The 22,419-nt window shown below is 37.3% G+C and overlaps 2 long non-coding RNA genes across 4 annotated transcripts in view; one reads left to right on the top strand and one right to left on the bottom strand.

Annotated features, from left to right (window-relative positions):
- Positions 1-10,217, top strand: part of LOC126825462 (uncharacterized) — an 82,586-nt gene extending 72,369 nt beyond the window's left edge. The window contains exon 4 of the long non-coding RNA XR_007681987.2: positions 10,130-10,217. This is a non-coding gene — a long non-coding RNA (uncharacterized LOC126825462). The remainder of the gene's footprint in view (positions 1-10,129) is intronic.
- The window catches only part of LOC126825441 (uncharacterized), a 36,565-nt gene that overhangs the window by 6,754 nt on the left and 7,392 nt on the right, over positions 1-22,419 (bottom strand). For 2 of the 3 annotated variants that reach the window (XR_007681954.2, XR_007681955.2), the window contains exons 2-4: positions 4,097-4,183; positions 1,398-1,448; positions 252-350 (exon numbers count right to left, since the gene is read on the bottom strand). This is a non-coding gene — a long non-coding RNA (uncharacterized LOC126825441). Of the gene's footprint in view, positions 1-251; positions 351-1,397; positions 1,449-4,096; positions 4,184-17,856; positions 18,182-22,419 lie in introns of those variants that run through there. The other variant, XR_007681956.2, reaches the window with a different exon arrangement.

Genomic DNA, 22,419 nt, shown 5'->3' with positions numbered 1-22,419 from the left:
TACAAGATGTTTCTAGTGCTTTCAAAATCTTACACATGACCCAATACGAAATTGACCAATAAACAAGATTTTCTAATACGGTCCATGAATAGATAATATTTGTGCCTTTATTAACAAACTCCATGAAAAAGTGAAAGGCTGCCAATCTGCCAATTTAGGTACCATGGTGCTCAATACTACGAAACTACACCACTAATTTTTATTTTATAAAAGAGAACTGCACAATAAATAAGTTGATTAAGACATCTAACCTTAAAAGTGCAATGTACATAAGAAAAACGGCAATCAAACGTCGTCAGATTCAGGATCACTAAGAGCAGAAACAATCTTTTTCCTTTTGCTTACTGGCTCTGAAAATATAAAGTAAAAATATAAAGTAAAAATTCTAAATCAGGACGGGGTTTACGCAAAAAATATTTAACAAGCTATCAGTGAGACTTATGTCCACCAACACAATCCCCAAATAAACAGATGACACATATTAATTAATTGCACATTTATCTTTTTGAAAAGGATCGAACAATCAAACTGATTATCTGTACTTACTCAAAGCATAAAATGCTCAGGATCAAACTCAGTCAAGGTTTTGAAGTATGGGTAAAGAAACTATACACTAAGCTTATTTTTTTTCAAACTCTTCATCAGTTAAAATCGAAGTTATCTTGTCCGAAAGCATCGACCAATGATATTGCTTTGCTCTGGTTAGCTTTAGCAGAAAATGTAATGTTAACCATTGAACATCAACACTAAGTTTAAACAGTCTACCTCAATTAAAAGCAGAGCTGTTATCTTCCAAAGTCTTGACATTCAAATTGCTTATTGCTTATTGCTACTTAATACAAGCAGAAATTTTTCATCATCAAACTTAGTTAAATTATTGATATAATGAATCTATACTAATAGTTTCATCATTCTCAACCAATTAGAACCAAAGTAATTGTGTTCCAAAGTCTCAAGACAGGCTGTGTGACAAATAAATCTAGGGCAGGGCCATACTAAAGAAAAATAAACCAACTTTTCTTATCTTATGCCCACATTGCACAATATATATATATATATAGACTATAATACCAAAAACGTCCCACTTGACACTGCCCAGTTTGCATTATATTTAATAATGTGCAGTAGGTTAACAGTTTAAGGCCCACATTGATGCCATATGCCCAAAAAGACACTAATATGATACTATATGGGTTGTCTGTCCTTTGACAACAGAGACTTTACACTTTACTGCCTATATAACATGCCCAGAATGCAATTGTTTGACTCGTAAACTGAAATTTATTGGAAGATTATCAATGTAGACAAATACATGCGTCAAACATAACTATTATGTTATCGAAATGCATAGGGGTATTGAACAAAGAAAATTAAGAAATATGGAAACCAACCCTCACCAGATTCAGGTTCAGTTAAAGGAACTTTCCTCTTCCTTCTGGCTACTGGCTCTGAAAAACAGTAAAATCATAGTTATTCTACTTAACCCTCTACGTCATTTTGACGCCATGACATCAATTTATTAAGCTTAAATAAAGGCTAACGTGAAATATTTTGTATGCCTATTTCAAAAGACTACTGCCGGATAATTATAAGTGATAGACTCTTGACACCAATCAAAATGTTGAAGGGGATAAGTTGATCTATAATTTGCACTTGTCTCTCCTTTTCATCAGAAATATCGTCTTCAGAATCAGTTTCATCGATATAGTCCGAGTCAGATTCATTCATAAGCATTTCAACCATTTGCCAGTCTTTAACCTTCTCGACATCATTAAAAAATTACGTTTTTTGTCAAAAAATGTTGAACAAAGAAATGTTTTTCTCAATGCCCTTAACAAGACAAGTTCCTGTCTGACACGCATGCGTAGCCATGTCAATTAAATACAAAACTAAATACTCAAATGCGGCTTATAACCAGCGGCTGTCAGGCAGATACGCCCACATTTTGCAAGAAAAGCATAGAGAACACGCTAAAAAAAAGGAGTTTTTCCGTACAATCAAGGGCTATAATTCAGGAAGTTACAATCCAATATGCACGAATATCGACAGGAACCAAGATCGTTTGGTTATAAACATGCATTTAAGGTTTCATCAAAATCAGATTAAAATTGTGACATCTAGAGTATCCACAACCTTGATATACCATACTTTTACACAATTTGCATATGAGGGGTGGCTATTTTGTCTGACAGTTTTGGTCCAATTTTCATGAAATTCTAACTCAACTGTTCTTACGGTGTAACGGTGATATATTCAAATCGGATAATAATTATGACCTCTAGAGGGACCACAAAACGTGATTTTTCGTACAATCAAGAGCAATAATTCAGGAAGTTACGATCGGATACGTGCAAATATCAAAAGGAACCATACATTTTAAGTTTCATGATTTTTCGTATAATCTGGGGCCATATTCCATGAAGTTTCGATCCGATACATGCCAATATCGAAAATAACCGAGATCTTTTGGTAATAAGAATTGTGACCTGTAGAGTGTGGGCGCATAAAAAAGGTTCTTTTGTGGTCGACCTGACCAATTAGCTGTATAATGTTATGGTGACTACAGTTGACAAAGATCGGTTAAGGGTTAAGCAGTTTAAGGCCCACATTGATGCTATACGCTCAAAAAGACACTTTTTTATATATATAGTCTCCACCGAGTAAGAATAACTAGAATGGCAACTCGCATTACTGCCTATAGTAACACAGCGACGCGCAATGCATCTTGGGAATTGTCTGTAATACATACACACTGACAGTTCGCGCAACGATGTTACAATATCTATATCGATGAACTAAATCTCTTTAATTTCGTACTTTTATAGTATTTTCGGTAACAAAACTACTGAGAATTGTCACATACAATCATATGTTAGTTGTGTGTGTGTGTTTCGGGAATGTATAAAACATGATTCATTTTTTTTATGAAAGACGTCAATAATTGTGACGGTTTACGAATTGTTCTATAGGCTGTAAATTATTGTAGATTTTTAAAAGATTTTATTTACTTTAAAACTAATCCAGCAAATACTTGTTGATTCGATTCCTAGATTTGAAATGTAATTTCCATACACCTTAAAATGGGCCTTTTGAAAAATCAAAGTGGCACGCCCTTTTTTGGATACAGCTTGTTTTACTCAACATGATTTATTTTTTCTCCCAAAGAAAAATGCCTTTGTCTTCTAGAGCTTATCACCACGTGCTTCTCTTATTTATGTTATGTTAATAAAGTAAGCTTTCATTAAAATATAAAATTTAAGAGATTTGGTTGTTTTTATTCTGTGATGTTTAGCGAAATTACAGACAAACCCCAAGATGCAGTGTGCGACCTGCTTTGTATGCAAATGAAGCAGTTGCCACTCTGGCTCTGGTTATTTTACTCTGTGTAGTTTCTAATAACAAAAACGTCCCACTTGACACTGCCCATTTTGCTTTATATTTAATAATTTGAATAGGTTAAACATGCATTATACAAGAGCTAAATCGGCCTATTGTAGGTCTTTCTTTAGACCTGAAATGTTATATAAACTATTAATTAGACATTAATTAACGTATCCAGACCATAATCAACTCTCGATGTCAACGCTAGCCTGCGATATTTGTTGGATTATGATACGATTTGCTGCATAACTTTCCATCTCGATTTAACGATTAAATGGATAATCGAGACTATGATTTTTGTCCTACTGACCTTAGTAATGATGACTGAGGCTATGCAGAAATTTCGATCGCTTATTTCTTGGTTCATAGTGGATCAATTTGACTGAAATTTTCAGCAAATTGCCTTTACATTATTTAGTTTTTAACTATTACAGTGAGAACTGCCAACTCGTTATCTAATCTCCCATAATGTATCTTTAACAGTTTAAGGCCCACATTGATGCCATATGCCCCCCAAAATACTGATATGATACTATATGGGTTGCCTGTACTTTGACAACAGAGACTTTACACTTTAGTGCCTATATAACATGCCAAGAATGCAACTTTTGCTTGACTCAGAAACTGAAATTTATTGGAAAATTATCAAAATATATTTTATCCCACCCTACATACTTTAGACACATCAAAAAGACATTGTCAAAATATTACTTACCCACTTCCGAATCTGATTCACCTGTATCTGTACCAATTTCACAACCGGTATCACTTTCATGTGTCAATCCCTGTTGCTGAACAGGCTCTGAATTAAAAATAAAAGATGAAATTTAAAGAGTGTGTTAAGAGTCATTCCATGAGAAAACCATGCAAAATCGTCCAAAATCGGGAAGATGGGGAGTCGGCAGATCGAGTTCATCTCCGGGGGATTTTATGGACTCCCCCTGACTACTTCACAGCCAGAAGGGCCGATGTCAAAATTTCACCGTTATTGAGAAACAGCCTCTGGGTGATTTTTGGCCTATTTTGCCATTTTTCAGGTCATTTTTGGTCAATTTTCAGCCACCTATTGTGGTGACTCTAGGGTTTGGATGAAAATGGTGGTAACTGGTGATGTTAGTGGGGGTCTTCCTGTGCCCCAGTGTGAAGACCATGAAGTCGCATCTATTCTCTGGGAGCAATGATCAGCAAAATTGTAAGATATGGTGAATACAACATAAAATATACACCTGCGAAGATTAGCTCTATTTTCTATGATGCGGGGGTAGGTCAAAATATCGAAAAGGTTTTATGCACAGCTCGACTCCCTCTATCGATATAAGAAATAAAATCTCTGTCACCTCTCTTCAATCAAAGCGAAATCATAAGTCAAAGTTGGTTAATTTTCCCTTTTGTAAATCTCTCATTCTCTATGAAATGACCAACTACTTTCATTCAGGGTAAGCCAGCTATCTCCGTTCCTTCACCAAATCATCGCCCGCGCTCACTGGTATCAGCTTGAAACTCCCTCGAGCAAGACTAGTCTCTTTGATGAGGCTTGATATCCAATCCAACATGGATGTGCCCGAAAGCGCGCAAAATTGCAGTTTTTCCTCATGTTTGGCCAGTAACCAAGAGACCAAGAGAATCACTTCATACGATTGAAAAAATGTACTAAGGACATTAAGGCCAGTAAATGTGGTATATATCCCAGATATGACCAAGAGAATCACTTCATACGATTGAAAAAATGTACTAAGGACATTAAGGCCCACCTTTTAGCACATCACATAGCAATAAGTGATGTGAGAACCGAATGGAAGCTGATTTCTTGACGAAGCTGCATTAAATGGAATATTCCAAACGGATGCATGCTGCCACATCTAAGGAGAAGCCATACAAAGACCACGTTGTGTCACTTGGAATCAACTTATACCTATTGGAACGGCTAAGTGAAATAAAATACTATTGAAAAAAAAAGAGGGAAGAAATTGTGTCTTTGAAATATCGATGGAAACCCTGTGTGTATGCTCGACCACAATCAAATTAGCAGGAAACAGTTGTGCGGTGATACTCCAGTTGACTAAGTTAAGCGATTCCTCAAACCAGCTGCATTGTGTCTGATATAGCTGTAATACCTTTACTAAAGGCCAGCTCTCTGCTTTTTTTTAAACTTGGCAGCATTAAAAAATTCTTGTTAATTTTAGAATTTTTTCTCCTATTTTATGTATGCCGGAAATATTATGCTGCCCATAATGAGGAAATGGGCCGTCAAGAAAGCCAAGTTCCTACACTGCCTCAGGGTAGTTCCTCAAATAAAAAAATATGGCATAGGGTAAAAAATTCAACTGCATCATATGATCATTTTCGGCGCCAAAAATGAATCTTGCTGGGCCTTTTAAAACTGAATTTGTACATAAAGGACATTTCTATCAGGGGCCACCTCTCAACATATTCCAATCTGATTAAAATACAGATCTATATTTCGTTTCAGTTTTTTTTTATACTTTCGATGACCTACACTACATGAAGATGTGACTGGTTGTTGCGATAGGTCACGTCAGAGGTCATACGAGCAGCAGTTGAGCCTATTAGTCAGACATTTGATTAACCAATCAGCATTGGTGCTTCTGGGGGCTTACCCACAGTTCCGTGCAAAACATGCCTAAAGCTCGCCGTAACATATCGTTTCATTGGCTAATACCTCCCAGAATTCAGAACACGTCAATGATAACAACTCTTTCAGATCCTAGTGTAGTAAAACAAAATTTTAACTATAAAAACGAAACGAAATAGGATCTGTGTTTTAATCAGATTGAAAATATTCTTAATATCAACCCCAACGTATATGGGCAATTGAAAAATCTCTTGTATCAAGACTCCGGATGATGGATTGACTGGGACCAGTTTCAGAAAATTTTACAAATGTTCTCCCTTGTAAATAGTACATTACAAAATAAGTTTAGTAAATTATTTTATATGGTTTGGTTCTTTCAGGTTACTGTTGGAACTGGTGACATCTCTCCCACTGCTACACCATCTGCAGCTACTGGTAGTGCTGCTTACATCCATCATCACTCTACTGCTACTACACCATCTACAGCTATGGGTATTGCAACTGCCACGCTGCCTCTTCCTTCTGCAACCGCTATTGGTAGCGACACCAGTGACAGTAATGACTACCAATAATAGGCCTAGATCAGGCATTGATGATTAAATGTGAATCTTGAACCAATCCCAGTATTCTAATTCTGATTTGTTTTGATGTTGGGTTTCAGCGAATTTTTAGCAACCTTCCTAAAGGTTTTGCATGTAATCATCATTACCTGATCTAGGCCTATTATTGATAGTTCTAAGTCATTACTGTTACTGGTGTCGCTACCAATAGCTGTTACAGAAGGAAGAGGCAGCGTGGCAGTTCTAATACCCATAGCTGCAGATGATGTAGTAGCAGTAGATTGATGATGGATGCAAGCAGCATTACCAGTAGCTTCAGATGATGTAGCAGTGGGAGGGATGTCATCAGTTCCAACAGTAACCTGAAACAACCAAACCACATAAAATAATTTACTAAAATTATTTTCTAAGTATTTGCAGGGGTCTCTGTTACCAGCCAGTCAATCATTCGCAGACTCAATGCAAGAAAATTTTCCATGGCCCATACACGTTGGGGTTGATATCAACAATATTTCGAGAGATGGCCCCTGATAGAAATGTCCTTCATACAAATTTAGTTTTAAAGGGCATGACAAGATTTATTTTGGGCTCTGAAAATGATCCCATGACGAAGTTTAATTTTTGACCCAACGTCATACCATTTATTTGAAGAACTAACCTGAGGTGGTGTAGGAACTTGGCTCTTTTGACAGCCCATTTCCTCACTATGGACAGCATAATGTTTACATCCTTTTGGAATATTCCATTTGAGACCCAGGTGGTAGCGATGGGCAGCACATATCACCTTTCCATCTAGAATCGACTTATCAAGATCAAAAATCCCACTTCATCAAGAAATCAGCTCCCATTCGGTTCTCAATTCACTTATTGCTATGTAATGTGCTAAAAGACGGGCCTTAATGTCCTTAGTACGCTCTGTCAATCTATTAAGTCATTTCAATAATTTCATTGCTCATATCTGGGATATGTACCACATTCTATGGCCAAAAATGAAGAAAAAACACAATTTTCTGCGGTCTCGGGTGCGGCCATCATGGATTGGATACCAATCATCATCAAAAGAGATTAGTTTTGCTCGACTGGGTTTTAAGCTGCTACCTGCGAGCGCTGGCGAATAATTTGGTGAAGAAACGGAGAGAGCTGGCTTACCCTAAATGAAAGTAGTTGGCCATTTCATAGAGAATGAGAGATTACAATAGGGAAAATTCACCAACTTTGGCTTATTATTTCGCATTGATTGAAGAGAGGTGACAGATTTTATTTTTATACGCCCACATTTTCATGTGGACTTTTATTGTCGTCCCCCCTGTCCGTCCGTCCACAATTGTTTGTGAACAGTCTACAGGTCACAATTTTTATCCGATTTCAATGAAACTTGAAATATAGGTTTATCACCCTAAGATCTTGATTCCTTTCGATATTGGCATGTATCGGACTGTAACTTCATGTAACACTGTAGAGGTCACAATTTTTATCCGATTTGGTTTAAACTTGAAATGTATGTTTATAACCCAAAGATCTCGGTTCCTTTTGCTATTTTCGCGCATATCGGAACGTAACTTCCTGAATTATGGCCCCTGATTTTACGAAAAGTCACGTTTTTAGCTTGTGGACCCTATAGAGGTCATAATTTTTTTCCGATTTAAAAAAACGTATTATTATATCACCGTTACACCCTAAGGACTGCTGAGATCAAATTTCGTGAAAATCGGCCCAAACTGACAGACAAAATGGCCGCCCTTCGTTCTCAAATAGCGTAAAAATATGGTATATCAAGGTTGTGGACCCTATAGAGGTCACAATTTTAATCCTATTTTGATGAAACTTGAAATGTAAGTTTATAACCCAAAGATCTCAGTTCATTTCGATATTCGTGTATATCGGACTGTTACTTTCTGAATTATGGCCCCCGATTGTACGAAAAATAGTGTTTTTAGCTTATGGACCCTATAGAGGTCATAATTTTTATCCGATTTAAAGAACTGTATTATTATATCACTGTGTATCGCAGGTGTATATTTTCGGTTTTAGTCGCCATGTTACAATTTTGCTGATCATTACACCCCGAGAATAGATGCGACTTGATGGTCTTCACACTGGGGCACAGGAAGACCCCCACTAACATCACCAATCACCACCATTTCCATCCAAACCCTAGACTCGCTACAATAGGTGGCTGAAAATTGACCAAAAATGACCTGAAAAATGGCAAAATTGGCCAAAAATCACCCAGAGGCTGTTTCTCAATAACGGTGAAATTTTGAGATCGGCCCTCCTGGCTGTGAAGTAGTCTTGAGGAGTCCATAAAATCCCCCAGAGATGAACTTGATCTGCCGACCCCCACCTTCTGCATGGTTTTCTCGTGGAATGACTCTTAATTAGACAAGGGAAATTCAAACGATCTGTTAGTTGAGTACTTGCATTCAATCTCTATATTCTAAACAAAACTTGAGAACTTTGAAATACTAGAAAACAGATTTGAAAGCTCTGCTTCTCAAATATTGCTCACTAACAATTTAAATTGATAATGTGTTAAGTCTGAAATGGAAGGTCACAGAATGCTGATCATATTTGGTTTGTCTTCTCATGCCCAATGCTTTAAACCAAACGAACAGGGACAACAGCATAAATTGTCCACATGAATAAAAAGTAAAGGTGTTACAGATTTTGATACCAATAAAAAGAGCGTGTCTTCAAACTTGAACAATTTTTATTAGAAATAGGGAATGTTCCACTCAAAAAAGAGGAAAAACAGGGATTTTTTAAAGAAACATTTTGTGAAAAAATAATCTTTTCTAAACAAATCCATACCTATACCCTTCGGCTTGAGGTCAATGGTCTTTTTGTTAAAATATGAAATGTTCTTCAAAGGAATTTCGTATGGTGACTGACATAAGTTTAAGAAGTTATAAGGCCTCAAACAAGAAAGTCATGTCAATGGCGAAGCGAACACCAAGCGCCCTCTGTTTATTATATCTATCAATGTACAACACATAGTATAGTGTAAGGGAGGAAACTCTTGTTAAAGTCCTAGTTTATTACATTTTCTCATCCTAAGATTAAACATTATCTTAAAAAAAACTAAACAGTTCAATTTCACTTAGAAACCATCAAAAGGGTTATTAACACAGAAGAACATAGAGTCACTAAACTTTACGTAAGGTTAATGGAACTATTATTTATGAACAACATAGTCCTTTAAGTAAGCAGGTGGTTTCCTAACACGAGCAGGAAAACGTGACACATCATCTGGAATAACACCATGACGATCTACAGGCAAATGATTTTCATTTAGCACCGGAATATCCATTGGAATATTAATGTCAGGGACTGGATCCACCACTGGCTCAACAACTTCATCATCAGATGCATGACGTAATAATATCTGATCTATATGACGTCTCATGACTCTTCCATCTGATGTCTGAATCTGATACGATAATGGACTTGTAACTTTAACAATTCTTGCAGATATCCATTTAGGTCTATAACCATAATTTTTCACACTAACACGATCATCAACTTGAAAGTTTCGAAGCTTAACCTTTTTATCATGTGACTTAATTGGACTCTCTTGTTCTTGTTGAATTTTCAGTTTACTATCTGGAAACACACAATCAAGACTAGATCTCAACTGACGTTTCATAAGTAACTCTGCAGGAGACCTTCCCGTAGTAGCGTGTACAGATATGCCATATGTAAATAAAAGTCTATTTAATCTGTCATCTAGTGTACCTTGTTTATTCTTTTTAACCAATCCTTCAGAGTTTCTACTGCACGCTCTGCTAAACCATTAGAACTGGGGTGATAGGGTGAACTGAATAACTGATGAACCCCATTTTTACAAAGGAAAGTCTTAAACTCTTCACTAGTAAAACACGAACCATTGTTAGAGACAACTGTTTTTGGTAAACCGTGCGTTGCAAAGATATTACGCAACTTAGTAATTGTAACTTTTGATGAATTTGTACTGCAAACTAACGCTTCTATCCACTTCGAATAGCGTCAACTACCACTAATATCATCTTCCCCTCCACTGGTCCCGCGTAATCAATATGAAGACGACTCCAGGGGTCAGAAGGCCACTCCCATGGGTGCAGTGGTGCAGTTGCAGGATTGTTCCTGTGAGCTTGACACGTCACACAACTCCTTGCACAATTTTCAACATCCAAGTCTAGACCAGGCCACCATACATAAGTACGTGCTAAACCTTTCATCTTATTGACACCAGGGTGTGTTCTATGAAGTTCGTCTAGAATTAGTTTACGTCCATTTGGCGGTATTACTACTCTTGCGCCCCACAAAAGACAACCAGACTCAACACTTAAACCAGTTTTTATCTTTTCATAGGGCTTAAAAGAATCATCCACGTTATTAGGCCATCCTTTTAGAACAAACTGACGAACCCGTGACAAAACTGGATTATGTGATGTCCATGAAGCAATCTGTTTAGCATTAACAGGGGGGGTTTCTACAGACTCGATCAACAATACAAAATCAGTTTCATCATCTTCGTTTGGAGTTTGTATAGGTAACGGTACCCGACTTAATCCATCAGCGTTTGCGATTGCGCTTCCTGGCTTATAAATAATATTATAGTTATAAGCACGTAGCTAAACTGCCCAACGTTGAACTCGCGGAGATACCATCTGAGGAACCGCCTTCTCATTGAATAAGGATACCAACGGTTTGTGATCTGTAATTACTGTTACACTTCTACCATAAATATACTTGTGAAATTTCTTCATACCAAATATTAACCCACAACCTTCTTTATCTAACTGTGAATAGTTTTTTTCAGCAGAAGTTAAAGTTCTTGAAGCAAACATAATAAGTTGTTCACTACCATGAGGCATAACATGAGCTAATACCGAACCAAGTCCATATGGTGAAGTGTCACATGTAAGTGTCAAGGGTTTGCTTGGATCATAGTGAATTAGGAAATTTGACCATTCAAATGCCACCTGTTGAGTTTTATTCCATTTCCATCTTACATCCTTCATCAATAATTCATGAAAGGGTCTCAGGAATGTTGAAGCATTTGGAAGGAAACGACGATAGAAATTAAGAAGCCCTAAATAAGCTTGTAATTCTGTCTTTGAAGTAGGCCTAGGGGCATCCTGTATCTCTTTAACCTTCCGTTCCATAGGATGAATACCAGATGAATTGATACAATGTCCCAGATAGCTAACTCGTGACAACTGGAAACTACATTTTTCTTTCTTAAGACGCTGATTGGCTTCCTTTAACCTTGTGAGAGCTGCATCAACATTAGCGAGTTGATCTTCCTCGGTCTCTCCTGTAATAAGTATATCATCCAGGTAAACCGCAGTATGAGGTATATCACTTAACAAGTTTTCCATCGTCTCTTCATCCAATACCAACTGTTGATAAGCATGACTTCAGTCTAACTTTGTGAAAGTTACCCCACCAGATAACTTTTCCCACAAATCTTCAAACCTCGGAATTGGGTACTGTTCAACAGAAGCAACCTGATTAACTGTCAACTTGTAGTTACCACAAATTCTAATACTATGGTCACCTTTCAATACCAGAACTATGGGGGCTGCCTATTTCGAGAATGTAACAGGTTCTATCACTCCATCCTGAAGTAACCGGTCCAGTTCGTCTTCAATCTTCTGTTTCATGGCGTAGGGTACTGACCTTAGTTTATAAAACTTTGGACCTTGAGTTTTATTAACATGAATATGAGCTGCAACACCTTTAAGCTTGCCTAAGCCTCCAGATAATACTTTTTTGTGACGTTCCAAAACATCTTCAAGGGTTAACTTAACTTTGTTACTCGCAACAGAATCTGTACTACTGCCAGCGATGTCTCCTAGATCTAAAGGTAAGTCCCTGATCCACTCTCTTCCTAATAAGGAGTGTCCATTACCTTTTACAATTATAAGGCGTAGTAGTTTCTGACGATCCAACACGCTGACGTGTAATTCACATTCCCCCAAGAATGGAATTAAATCACCTGTATACGACTTGAGCTTAACTTTACTTGGTTTCAAATCCACTCCAACCAGTAGTTCTGATACTTTCTGTTCACTCATTAAGGTAACAGAGCAACCAGTATCAACTTTCATGGACACAGAATTCCCATTTATCCGAACAGCCATCATGATCGGAACATCTACTTTAGAGGACCTGGATTCTGACACATGATAAAGAGTAAGACATTCCTCTTCATCTGGAATTTCTTCCATGCGATGTTCTCGGGACGTACTCTCTCTCCTTGAACCATGACTGGATCCCTTGGTGCACATAGTCTTCAAATGGCCCTTTTCAGAACATTTATAACATTTAGTCCGCTTATATCGGCATGATGATGGATCATGATTTGAACCACATCTAAAACATTGTTTCTGTTCTGTATGGCCAATTGATGATCTTGGTTTAAAATTTCTCAATCCACTAGTGCTAGAATTGTAGCCTTTACTTTGTGTTGACCTGGGTTTATTTCTACCTCCATAAACAGCATTAACCTCAGACTTGTTAATGAAGTACCATTATGCATATCATTAAGATTACTGGAAGTGGTTTCCATAGCAAGAGCTATCTTCAAAGCATTATCAAATGTAAGTTGAGTTTCTGCTAACAACTTCCTCTGAATAGCCTCGTTTCCCACGCCAGCTACCAATCTTAGCACGCAACATTGACTTCAAATAATCTCCAAAATTACAATTTTCAGAAATTTTCTGTAATTCGGCAACATAGTTCTGAACGGATTCAACATGTTTTCTCATACGAGAATGAAACTTTTAACTAAAGTTTTTATCTCATCATATGTTTTGTCTGTTGTGGAATCTGGCAGGCATAAACTTCTGATCAAAGAATAAGTCTTTGTCCCCACACAACTCAGTAAAACAGCTCTTTTCTTTTCCGCAGTACCAATATCTTTCGTCACGAAATATTGTTCTATTACTTCACAATATTCATTCCAGCTCTGCAAATCAGCATCAAAACTTTCGATTTTCCCAATTGCAGCCATTACTGCATCTGATGAAACGTGACCCGGCTCGAAAAAGTCAAACTGTGCTTCCGTAGATTTAAACAATTCTAGCATTACCACACATAGTAATGGCAAAATCAGCCGTAAAATCGAATGGAACATCAATTACAGTTGTTACAGGAACAAACTTGAACCAACTTGAATAAGAATCATCAAACTATCGTCAAAACACACTGGTTTTCATCAAAATGATACATTCCGCCACGTGACAAATTTCCTTGACGTCTGACAGCGAACGCCAATAAGTAACAGCAGGGCAAGACTACTTATGGCGGATTTAGATATTCCTCCTCCAGCCAGGAATTCCATGCAGAAACTCACCAATTACGTCAACACCAAAACCGCACGGTTAAACACATTAAGTATGAGGGAAAAGATTACTGAAGTCAAATCAATTAATGCAAGAGGAGGAGCCATAGACCCGAATTTCATAAATGTTGCGGTAGACAGCAGGTACAATTGTATAACCATTGGTCATTCCAAAAAGCCTGGACAGGGTGCGTCCCAAGCAATTGCACTGGCTTGCGAAACCAATACTGAACATAAATATATTCTTGCCGCTGTCATGCAGAATAAACTGTGTTGGATTGGGGCCTGGATGAAAGGGAAAGGCATGCAAGTGGTCACACACGAATCATATAATTATCATCTAATATTATGCTTATGGTACATGTAAATAGACAAATTAATTAATGGAAATGACCATAATATATTTCTTCCGAGCGCTCCCAATGTATATAAGTACTACTATATAGAAGACTATACTAGGTCTCTACATAGTAACAAATTTAAATAATTGCCTTCAAAATGAATAATATGATTTACAATATTTTAAACAGTCAGGTAATGAATTCCATAAATGGGCACCAGTAAATCTAATACTGTTTTTAACAACAGATAGATTAGGCCGAAGAATGACAATTTTGTTATTGATATTAGAGTATGGAGTATCGTAGTAGCAGAGGATGTTGGTTAAATATGAAGGGCATTGTTGATTAATAATTTTGTAAATAAATGTATATTTGTTCACTAAGTGACGCTGTTTAATATTTAAGAGTTTGATTTGGGCAAGGCCTGGAGCCAAATCTATTGTATGTTCTAAACCTAGAATCAATTTAAAGGCTTTGTTTTGTTGACGACTTAGTGTGCTCAAAGCAGTAGAGTCACCCTGATCCCAAACTGGTGAACAATAATCTAGATAGGTTTGTATATAGGCTTTGTAGAACAGAGAACGATATTGAAGTGGTAGTAGCTGCTTGATTTTGCGAAGTTGGAAAATCTTCTGATTCACAATTTTGATCACATAATGTACATGGTCAGTCCACCGTAAATGGTGGTCTAAAATAATTCCCAAAAGTTTGAACCTGGGAACAGTTTCGAAGACTGAGTCATTGATTTTAATACTAAGTTCGGACGATAAATGTTTACGCTTCTGTCTAGTTGTAATTAACATGGATTTTGTTTTGATCTCATTAACTATCATGCTATTATGTCTACACCAATTCATCACTGTATCTGTATCAATTTGAAGATTGTTTTGAAGGTCAGAAACAGTTTTTGCACTAGTATAAATGGTTGTATAGTCAGCAAAAAGATCACATTTAGAATTTAAATACAGAGGTAAATCATTTATAAAAATATTAAATAATAAAGAACCCAAAACTGAACCTTGTGGTACGCCATGAAGTATTGGTTTACAAGAAGACAAATCACCATTTACAAAGGTCCTTTGTTGTCTATCAAGCAGGTATGAATTGAGAAACATTATAGATAAGAGTTATCTTAATGTCACATGACCTCTCTAGCATACCATGCTTGTTGTTATGGACGCTGACATATTGTTTTCCAAGTATTGAATAAACCTTTAAATATGGAATTACGAAGGTCATATTCAACACTAACATTTGGTTGTATTCGGTACGTTTGTGAAGGTAAATCTGTCTGAGTTCTCTGCGCTTCCGGCGGTGGTGTTCTTCATACCATGGAGCACAAAGGTCTGTCTATAAACGTTTTCTGACTTGCAGGGGCCAAAGTATCGATCATCTTTTTAAGCTGATGGCAGTACACACTGGCTTGTTTGTTAGTATCTTTGTCCATGAATGATGGGAAGGGATTTTCTGTGAAGCAGTTCGTCAGATTTTCACAGTCAAAGGCCTTTATGTTTCTGGACGTTCTGGTCACCTGTTGGTGCTGTCAGGTCCATAAAAAACTTGATAAATCTGTGGTCAGATGGTAGTGTATTATCCACATACATTTCAATAGTGCTTGGATCTGAGGCACGGGTTATCACCACGTCCAATGTATTGCCTTTTTGATGAGTTGCAAATTTAATATGCTGTGTCAGTCCCATAAAGTGAATCAGGTCAAGCAATTTCTGGGCATCTCTATCATTACTTCTTCAATATGAAAATTTAGGTCATCACAAATGCATATACGCCCTTCTGTTGTGATTGGGTCTCTAACAGCTCAGAGAATTCTTCAAAGAACAGGTTTGATGTACATTTGTTCTTCTGTAGTGATTTCGTAACTTGACAGGTTGTTAATGTTCAGAGTAGGTTTGGCTCTCCCAAACTCAACCGCATTGATGGGTTGCCTAAACTCGACTACCTATATGGATCGCCCAAACTCTTGTATAATCTTGGAGTGCACGTGCTGTTGGCCTGCATAAGAGGATTGATTAGCTGAAGTGGGGTGTGTTTTATTGCAGATTAGAAATGGTCGCCAGTCTAGCAGACCAGTTGATTTTATGGGTATCACGGTCGCTTATTTAGCAGACCGTGTGATTTTATATACTCTATTTTATAGTGTTCTGATGGCGTCGTCGTTTGGTAGATCTCAATAGCCCGTATCTAGCCTTCCTTCATTTGGCAAATCACTTCACTTCTTTGAATATGGTGGTCTATAGATGATTATCAGTCTTTGGGAGACATTTCCAATTTTTATGGACAAATCGAGGCATTCAAACGATCTGCGACGTTTAGTAGGATTTACTTTCGTATCAAGAGAGCTAAGGGTTAAAGCTGCAACACCGCCACCTTTACGAACATTTCATGGACAGCTGTGGAAGTTATATCCAGATAATGAAGACTGAAATTCACTGGAGATACATTTGTTTTTAACATCCGACATCCATGTTTCCGACACAATGAAAATGTCCCTGTTATCTTCTAAAATTGCTGCACATACAGTAGTAACTTTGTTGCATATTGAGCGAGCGTTCCATAAACCAAAACATATATTCCGTGGCTCAGGTATTTTGAAGTTCTTATTACTGATGTTAAATTATTTGGGTTGGCTTTAGACACAATCTCAAGGTTGTGAGTGTTTCGGTGAGTGATTATTGAAGGGATCAGCTCAACTTTGGCTAATTTAAGTTTATAAATAAAGATCATTTTGAAATATAATTTTATTACCCAAAGTTATTAGCTTGGGTTGATTTATAGCTACGTTTATTAATATTATGTGTACGTGTGTGTGTTTGTACAAAGGCTAAGATAATTACATTCTTTATTATAGTATGGATTATAGAAATTATCGCCGTTACTCAGCTTCATATTACCAGAGTTTACCAGCACGTGGGGCAAGGGAGGTAAGCCTGTTTTTCCTATTGGGCTTGCTGAATGCTTGTATAAAAACCCTTACCATAGTATTTGTTGTAATTAAACGTATGTATATGATTATCAGTGTGTATGTATTTAAATTATATATCTATATTTTAATAACTTATTTGCTTTGAAATCCAAATAGATGACTTCTGTTTTATATACATGCATTGTTTTTCATCTTTCAATGCATGTTTTGAAGTTTATATCATGCATTATAAATTTAGTATTTGTATACTAAATTATTACTAGTGGTACATGTATATTGTCCCACACCACATTATCATTTATTACCAATCACCAATCATTGCAGATGGGGTTATTTTAATTTTTTAAAGAGGTATTATTGCTGCCACGAAGAATTTAATTGTAATTAATTCTGAATAGTAGGATATTCAAAGTAAGCTTAGATCTACCTAATTCTCCAAAATACAAACACTGGCATACTTAGTGTTATCTTTCTCAGAAAAACATTTTTTTTTTTAAAACTCAATAATAATTTGGCAGATTTTTTCCAAAATTTGTATTTACTCTGATTGAATATGCCCGATGCATCAATAGTCAAATCATAAACAGCGTCCAAAAACACTAATGCCCATTTAAAGAGCACATGATCAAATGACCAAACAAAATTTGATGTACTTATAGCCAGTGGTAGGGCGATTCATTGCCTCAAATGTTTGTGCTTTAATTACTAACCTGTTGTTTACCCTGTTTCCACTCTAATCACAGCAACAGAGAATGAGAAAAGTTCAGTCATCGGTTTGCTCAGGCAGTGCTAGCAGCAAAAATTTGCCCAATTTAGACATTCGTGTGAAATTATTCATTCACTGATTTGTCAATGAAGCCATGAAAAAATATTCTTTACTTATTACTCTTTTAAAAAATATGTAGTTACAAACTTGATTAAAACTTTGGCTAAAACTCTGTGATTTTATTTCTGATATAATGCATTGAAATGGATGAGTCACCTCATGTAGTTTCGTTTTTTCTATTTTTTATCTTTTAAACTCACTCCCACAGCCACTAACCAACACCGAAAGAGTGTGAAATTTACTTTTATTCAACCGTAAAACACTGTGGTTAGTTGCCCCCCTTGGTGAGTTTAGAAGTTATGTTATTGCTAGCTCTAAATACGCAGAACAATTTGAGACTGGACAAATAACCAAAACAAAAAGTTTATTTGTAGTCTTTATTTTCCAGACTACACCATACGGCACAATATATTTATGTATCTGTTGGACTAAAAATAAAGCATTAAAGTATTAGATTTATAGAGGACTTTCTCTGTATTACATGCCATTATAATTTCCTTGTACTTTATCAAATAATTCGTTGACATCGATCTTTCCATATATCAGCTAAACGTGTATTGTAATTGTCACTGTAAACAGTTGATAAATTGCAATTTATTGAAATTTGAAGGCGTTGGCATATCGTAAAAAAAAGAATCTAAGTGTTTGCGCATGCGTATCCACTTGCAGCAATGCAGGTGGTAATATTTTGCCCTACCTAAACATTTTAATAGGATTTTTCCCCAAAAAACATCAAAATTAATAATTCAAACTTGATCAAATTTCTATGAGGTCGATTTGCAAATGTAGGTCATTTGGAGGCTTAACACATAGTTCAGTGTTTACACATATCCTTTCTTGGTGTATTTCCTCCAAATTGCAAGGGATAGATGAAGGAGGCTGATTCTTATCTTCATAATGGTATTGTTCAACCAGTGTCAAACATTAACAGTGACTCTGATAACAGATAAAATGTTTATTGCATCAAAACGTCCATTATAGACAGCAAAAAATTAATGTTATTTTGTAAGATATGAAGTTAGATATTGTTATGCATCGCAATGTGAAATGTATGGAAGCCTATTGCAGCCATTTCAGAATCTCGTGTTCTCACCGCGAGAAGTTGAGGGTGAGAACATGAGAAGATGAGAAGTCGAGGGCGAGAAGACGAGAACACAAGGAAATAGGGCGAGAATACGAGGATCTCGCCCCGAGAACACGAGATTACTTTCACCTCGACTTCTCGCTCCCTCGTGTTCTCGCCTTTGAAAAACCTCGTGTTCTCGCACTCTCGCCCTCAACTAATCGTGTTCTCGCCCTCGACTTCTCGCCTTTGAAAAACCTTGTCTTCTCGTCTTCTCGCCTTTGGGTTAATCTCGTCCTCTCTTGTTCTCGCTCCCTCGCTTCGTCACAATCTCGACTTTTCTCGTGTGCTCGCCTCGGAAGTGCAGTTTATACGCATGTCCACTGACTACCGTATCGGCATTTATATTTGGACATGGATTATAATAAACGGAAATGTTTGAAGTTCTAGAAAATTTAATAGTCCTAAACAATTTAAATCTCTTCTTGCACAGATAGTATTGTATTCTGTAATCGATTTTAAGTCTTCAGTCGAATCTAACTTCAATAACCTTCATCGGGTTTTTTGATGCGTGGACTTCTCAGTGGTGTAGGACGGAGGGCCTGAAAAGGAACAACGTATAGTCATATGGATGGAATACAAATAACCGAGATCCCGTGTCCGGAATCTAAATGAAGTGGGGGCTACGGTGGCTCAGTGAGTAGGACGTTTACTCTCTAACTTCATCAAAGTGCATCAGGATTTTTCTGGAGATGTCCTCCCTTGTCAGTCGTGTAGGATGGAGGGGGGGGGGCTGGCAACGGATAACGTGTAGTCGTTCAGATGGGACAAAAAAAAAAAAAACGGGGTCCCGTGTACACATTGGCGTCTATCATTGATTCGAGTGGCTCGGTTTCCATTCGCCGCTTGAACGTGATAGTGAATGATTAGGATCATCTGTCCAATCGTGTGGGTTTTCTCCGGGTTTTCCGGGTTTCCCCCACTGCTAAAGACCCCTAAACGCAAGCAAATTATTGAAATAAAATTTCGATTCGCCGCTTGAACGTGACAATGATTAGGATCGTCTGTCCAATCGTGTGGGTTTTCTCCGGGTTTCCCCCACTGCTAAAGACCCCTAAACACAAGCAAATTATTGAAATAAAATTGTTTGTCCCAGAATGACCTGGTTTGTGTCGAGTCTATCTCTCTCTCTTTCTCTCTTTCACACTCATTGGTGTCCACGTACAAGAACCCTTTACTGTTAGAATTTGAATTAAGAGTAGGCCCTCGAAGCATACTGCATGACGTATATTCGCTTTCATTAGCTCAGTTGGAGAAGAACAGTATAGGTTTTGGTAGCTGAATGGTTAACGCGTTCGCATTTGATCCTAAGGCCTGTCATTGAATCAACTGGCGGGGTATCGATTCCCCGCTTGTACGTGTCAAGGGATAGGTTGCCTGTCGAACCACATGGGTTTTTTTCCAGGTCCTGAAAGTGTGCAGTCTGGTAGTTGATTCTGTGAAATAAATAACATTTTGCCACCAAGGCTCATTTAGGTGGTTTTGATGCAGCCTGGACGTACCCTTTGATTAATAAACCCCAAAAGTTTGTCCAGAATCCGGGTCATGAGAACTTTGCGGTGATATTTATATAAATAAAATCAAGTTGTGTATATATGTATGTAGGTATGTATGTATTTCTGGATGTTCGTCCATCACGCTTCGTGGCCATGAGAACTTTGCGGTGATATCTATGTGGTATTATGTGGTATTAAATTAACCAGCATCACAACATGAATGTTTTTGGCCATTGAATTCGGGCCCCAGGCAAATTACGCTTCGTCGCCGCGTTCCATCCCCACATATCTCGTATCAAATTAAAAAGCACGACCACATGAATGTTTTAGGCCATCGAATCTGGGCCACAGGCGAATTTGGGCCACGAACGAATTGTGCCTCGGGCAAATTTTGGTTCCGTGAGAATTTGAGCATTGGGCCAATATGGGCCCCTGGCAAATTTGGGCTACGGGCGAACTTGGGCCAAGAGCAGATTTAGGCCCCGGGCGAATTTGAGCCTCGGGCGAATTTGGGCCCGTGTAGAGCCGGGTATCCTACGAGTAATTTGATAATGCATCATAGAAAGGTAATGAACAGTGGTATGCTCATAACTTATTCATCCGTTAATTCGAAAACATAAACATCTTGGAGCCACCAAAGCTAGTTAAAGATACATTATGGGAGATTTTAATAGAGAGTTGGCCATTCTTGCTATAACAGTTCAAAAGCAGATGATAAAAGAAGAATATATTGAAAATTTCAGTCAAATTACTTTATTCTGAACAAAGTTATCACCATTGTAATTTTTGACTAGAAATAGGAGTCAAATCTCTCTTCAGCGTCTCCAAAAATGGCCGATCGTTTGATTGACAGGCGTTAACACCACCTACATAATCTCGATTATCAAGTAACGTTTTCAATGGCTGTGGTACCGTTATTAGCCTATTCGGTTTGAGACGGGGTCGCAATTCAATTCGTATCACATTTATTTTTACTACAAATTAAAAATAAGACTTTTAATATATAGATAAGAAGCGAAAGTTTGAAAGGAATGGACCAAATCAATGAGGCATAATTATAGCCGACTTCTTATTAGCCTGCGTGTACTCTTGTACTGTAACTGGTAGGCCTACGTAACTCCCGAAGCAGACAAATGGGAAACAGTGATCCAATGGGGCCGTGATGTTACCTGCGATGTTTATCAATTTCCATTATTTTTCTGTAAACACAGGTGACAAAAGAGCGTAAAATACCGACATCCAAAATCCAAACTCTCATTTTAACCACAACTAAACATAATATCAAGGCTGTATATCGAACTTTCAATCAAATTGACTGACATGCGGCCTCGCTCAACAGCGGCCTCGCTTCGTACACTCTATCATTTAGCCTTGATCTAAAATTTCCGGGAGTATGACGTCACCGTAACGGTTAATCTCCACTTACGACGCCATTTAAGAATTTAATCAATCAATGAATCCTGTTTAAATCCAAGCTGAATCCAAGCCATCCGTGGGTCTACAGAGTTGATTTTGTGCTTGTTGTGTAAATAAAGATCTAATTTATAATTTCTATGACATCTGAAGCCTAAATAAAGACTTGCAATAATCAGATTTAGCTCTTGCATAATGTATGTTTAAGCATGCTGCCACCAAAGCTGGTTTGAATACTTTTTGATGCAGGTACCCTTTTCTGTGCGACATTTTAATGTGTGTACAGTAATGACTTAATGTGGTTATTTTTGGTCTAGTACTTATATTATGTATTATTGTGTTTAAAAACATTATTTTCTAATACAAAGGAAACAATTATTATCGTTTTTTGTTGACGTTCAAAATGAACATGAAA

Source organism: Patella vulgata, chromosome 6, assembly GCF_932274485.2.
Source record: "Patella vulgata chromosome 6, xgPatVulg1.2, whole genome shotgun sequence".
Classification (NCBI taxonomy): Eukaryota; Metazoa; Mollusca; class Gastropoda; family Patellidae; genus Patella; species Patella vulgata.
Note: the sequence above shows the minus strand (reverse complement) of the source record. Positions and strands in the feature narration are given on the sequence as shown.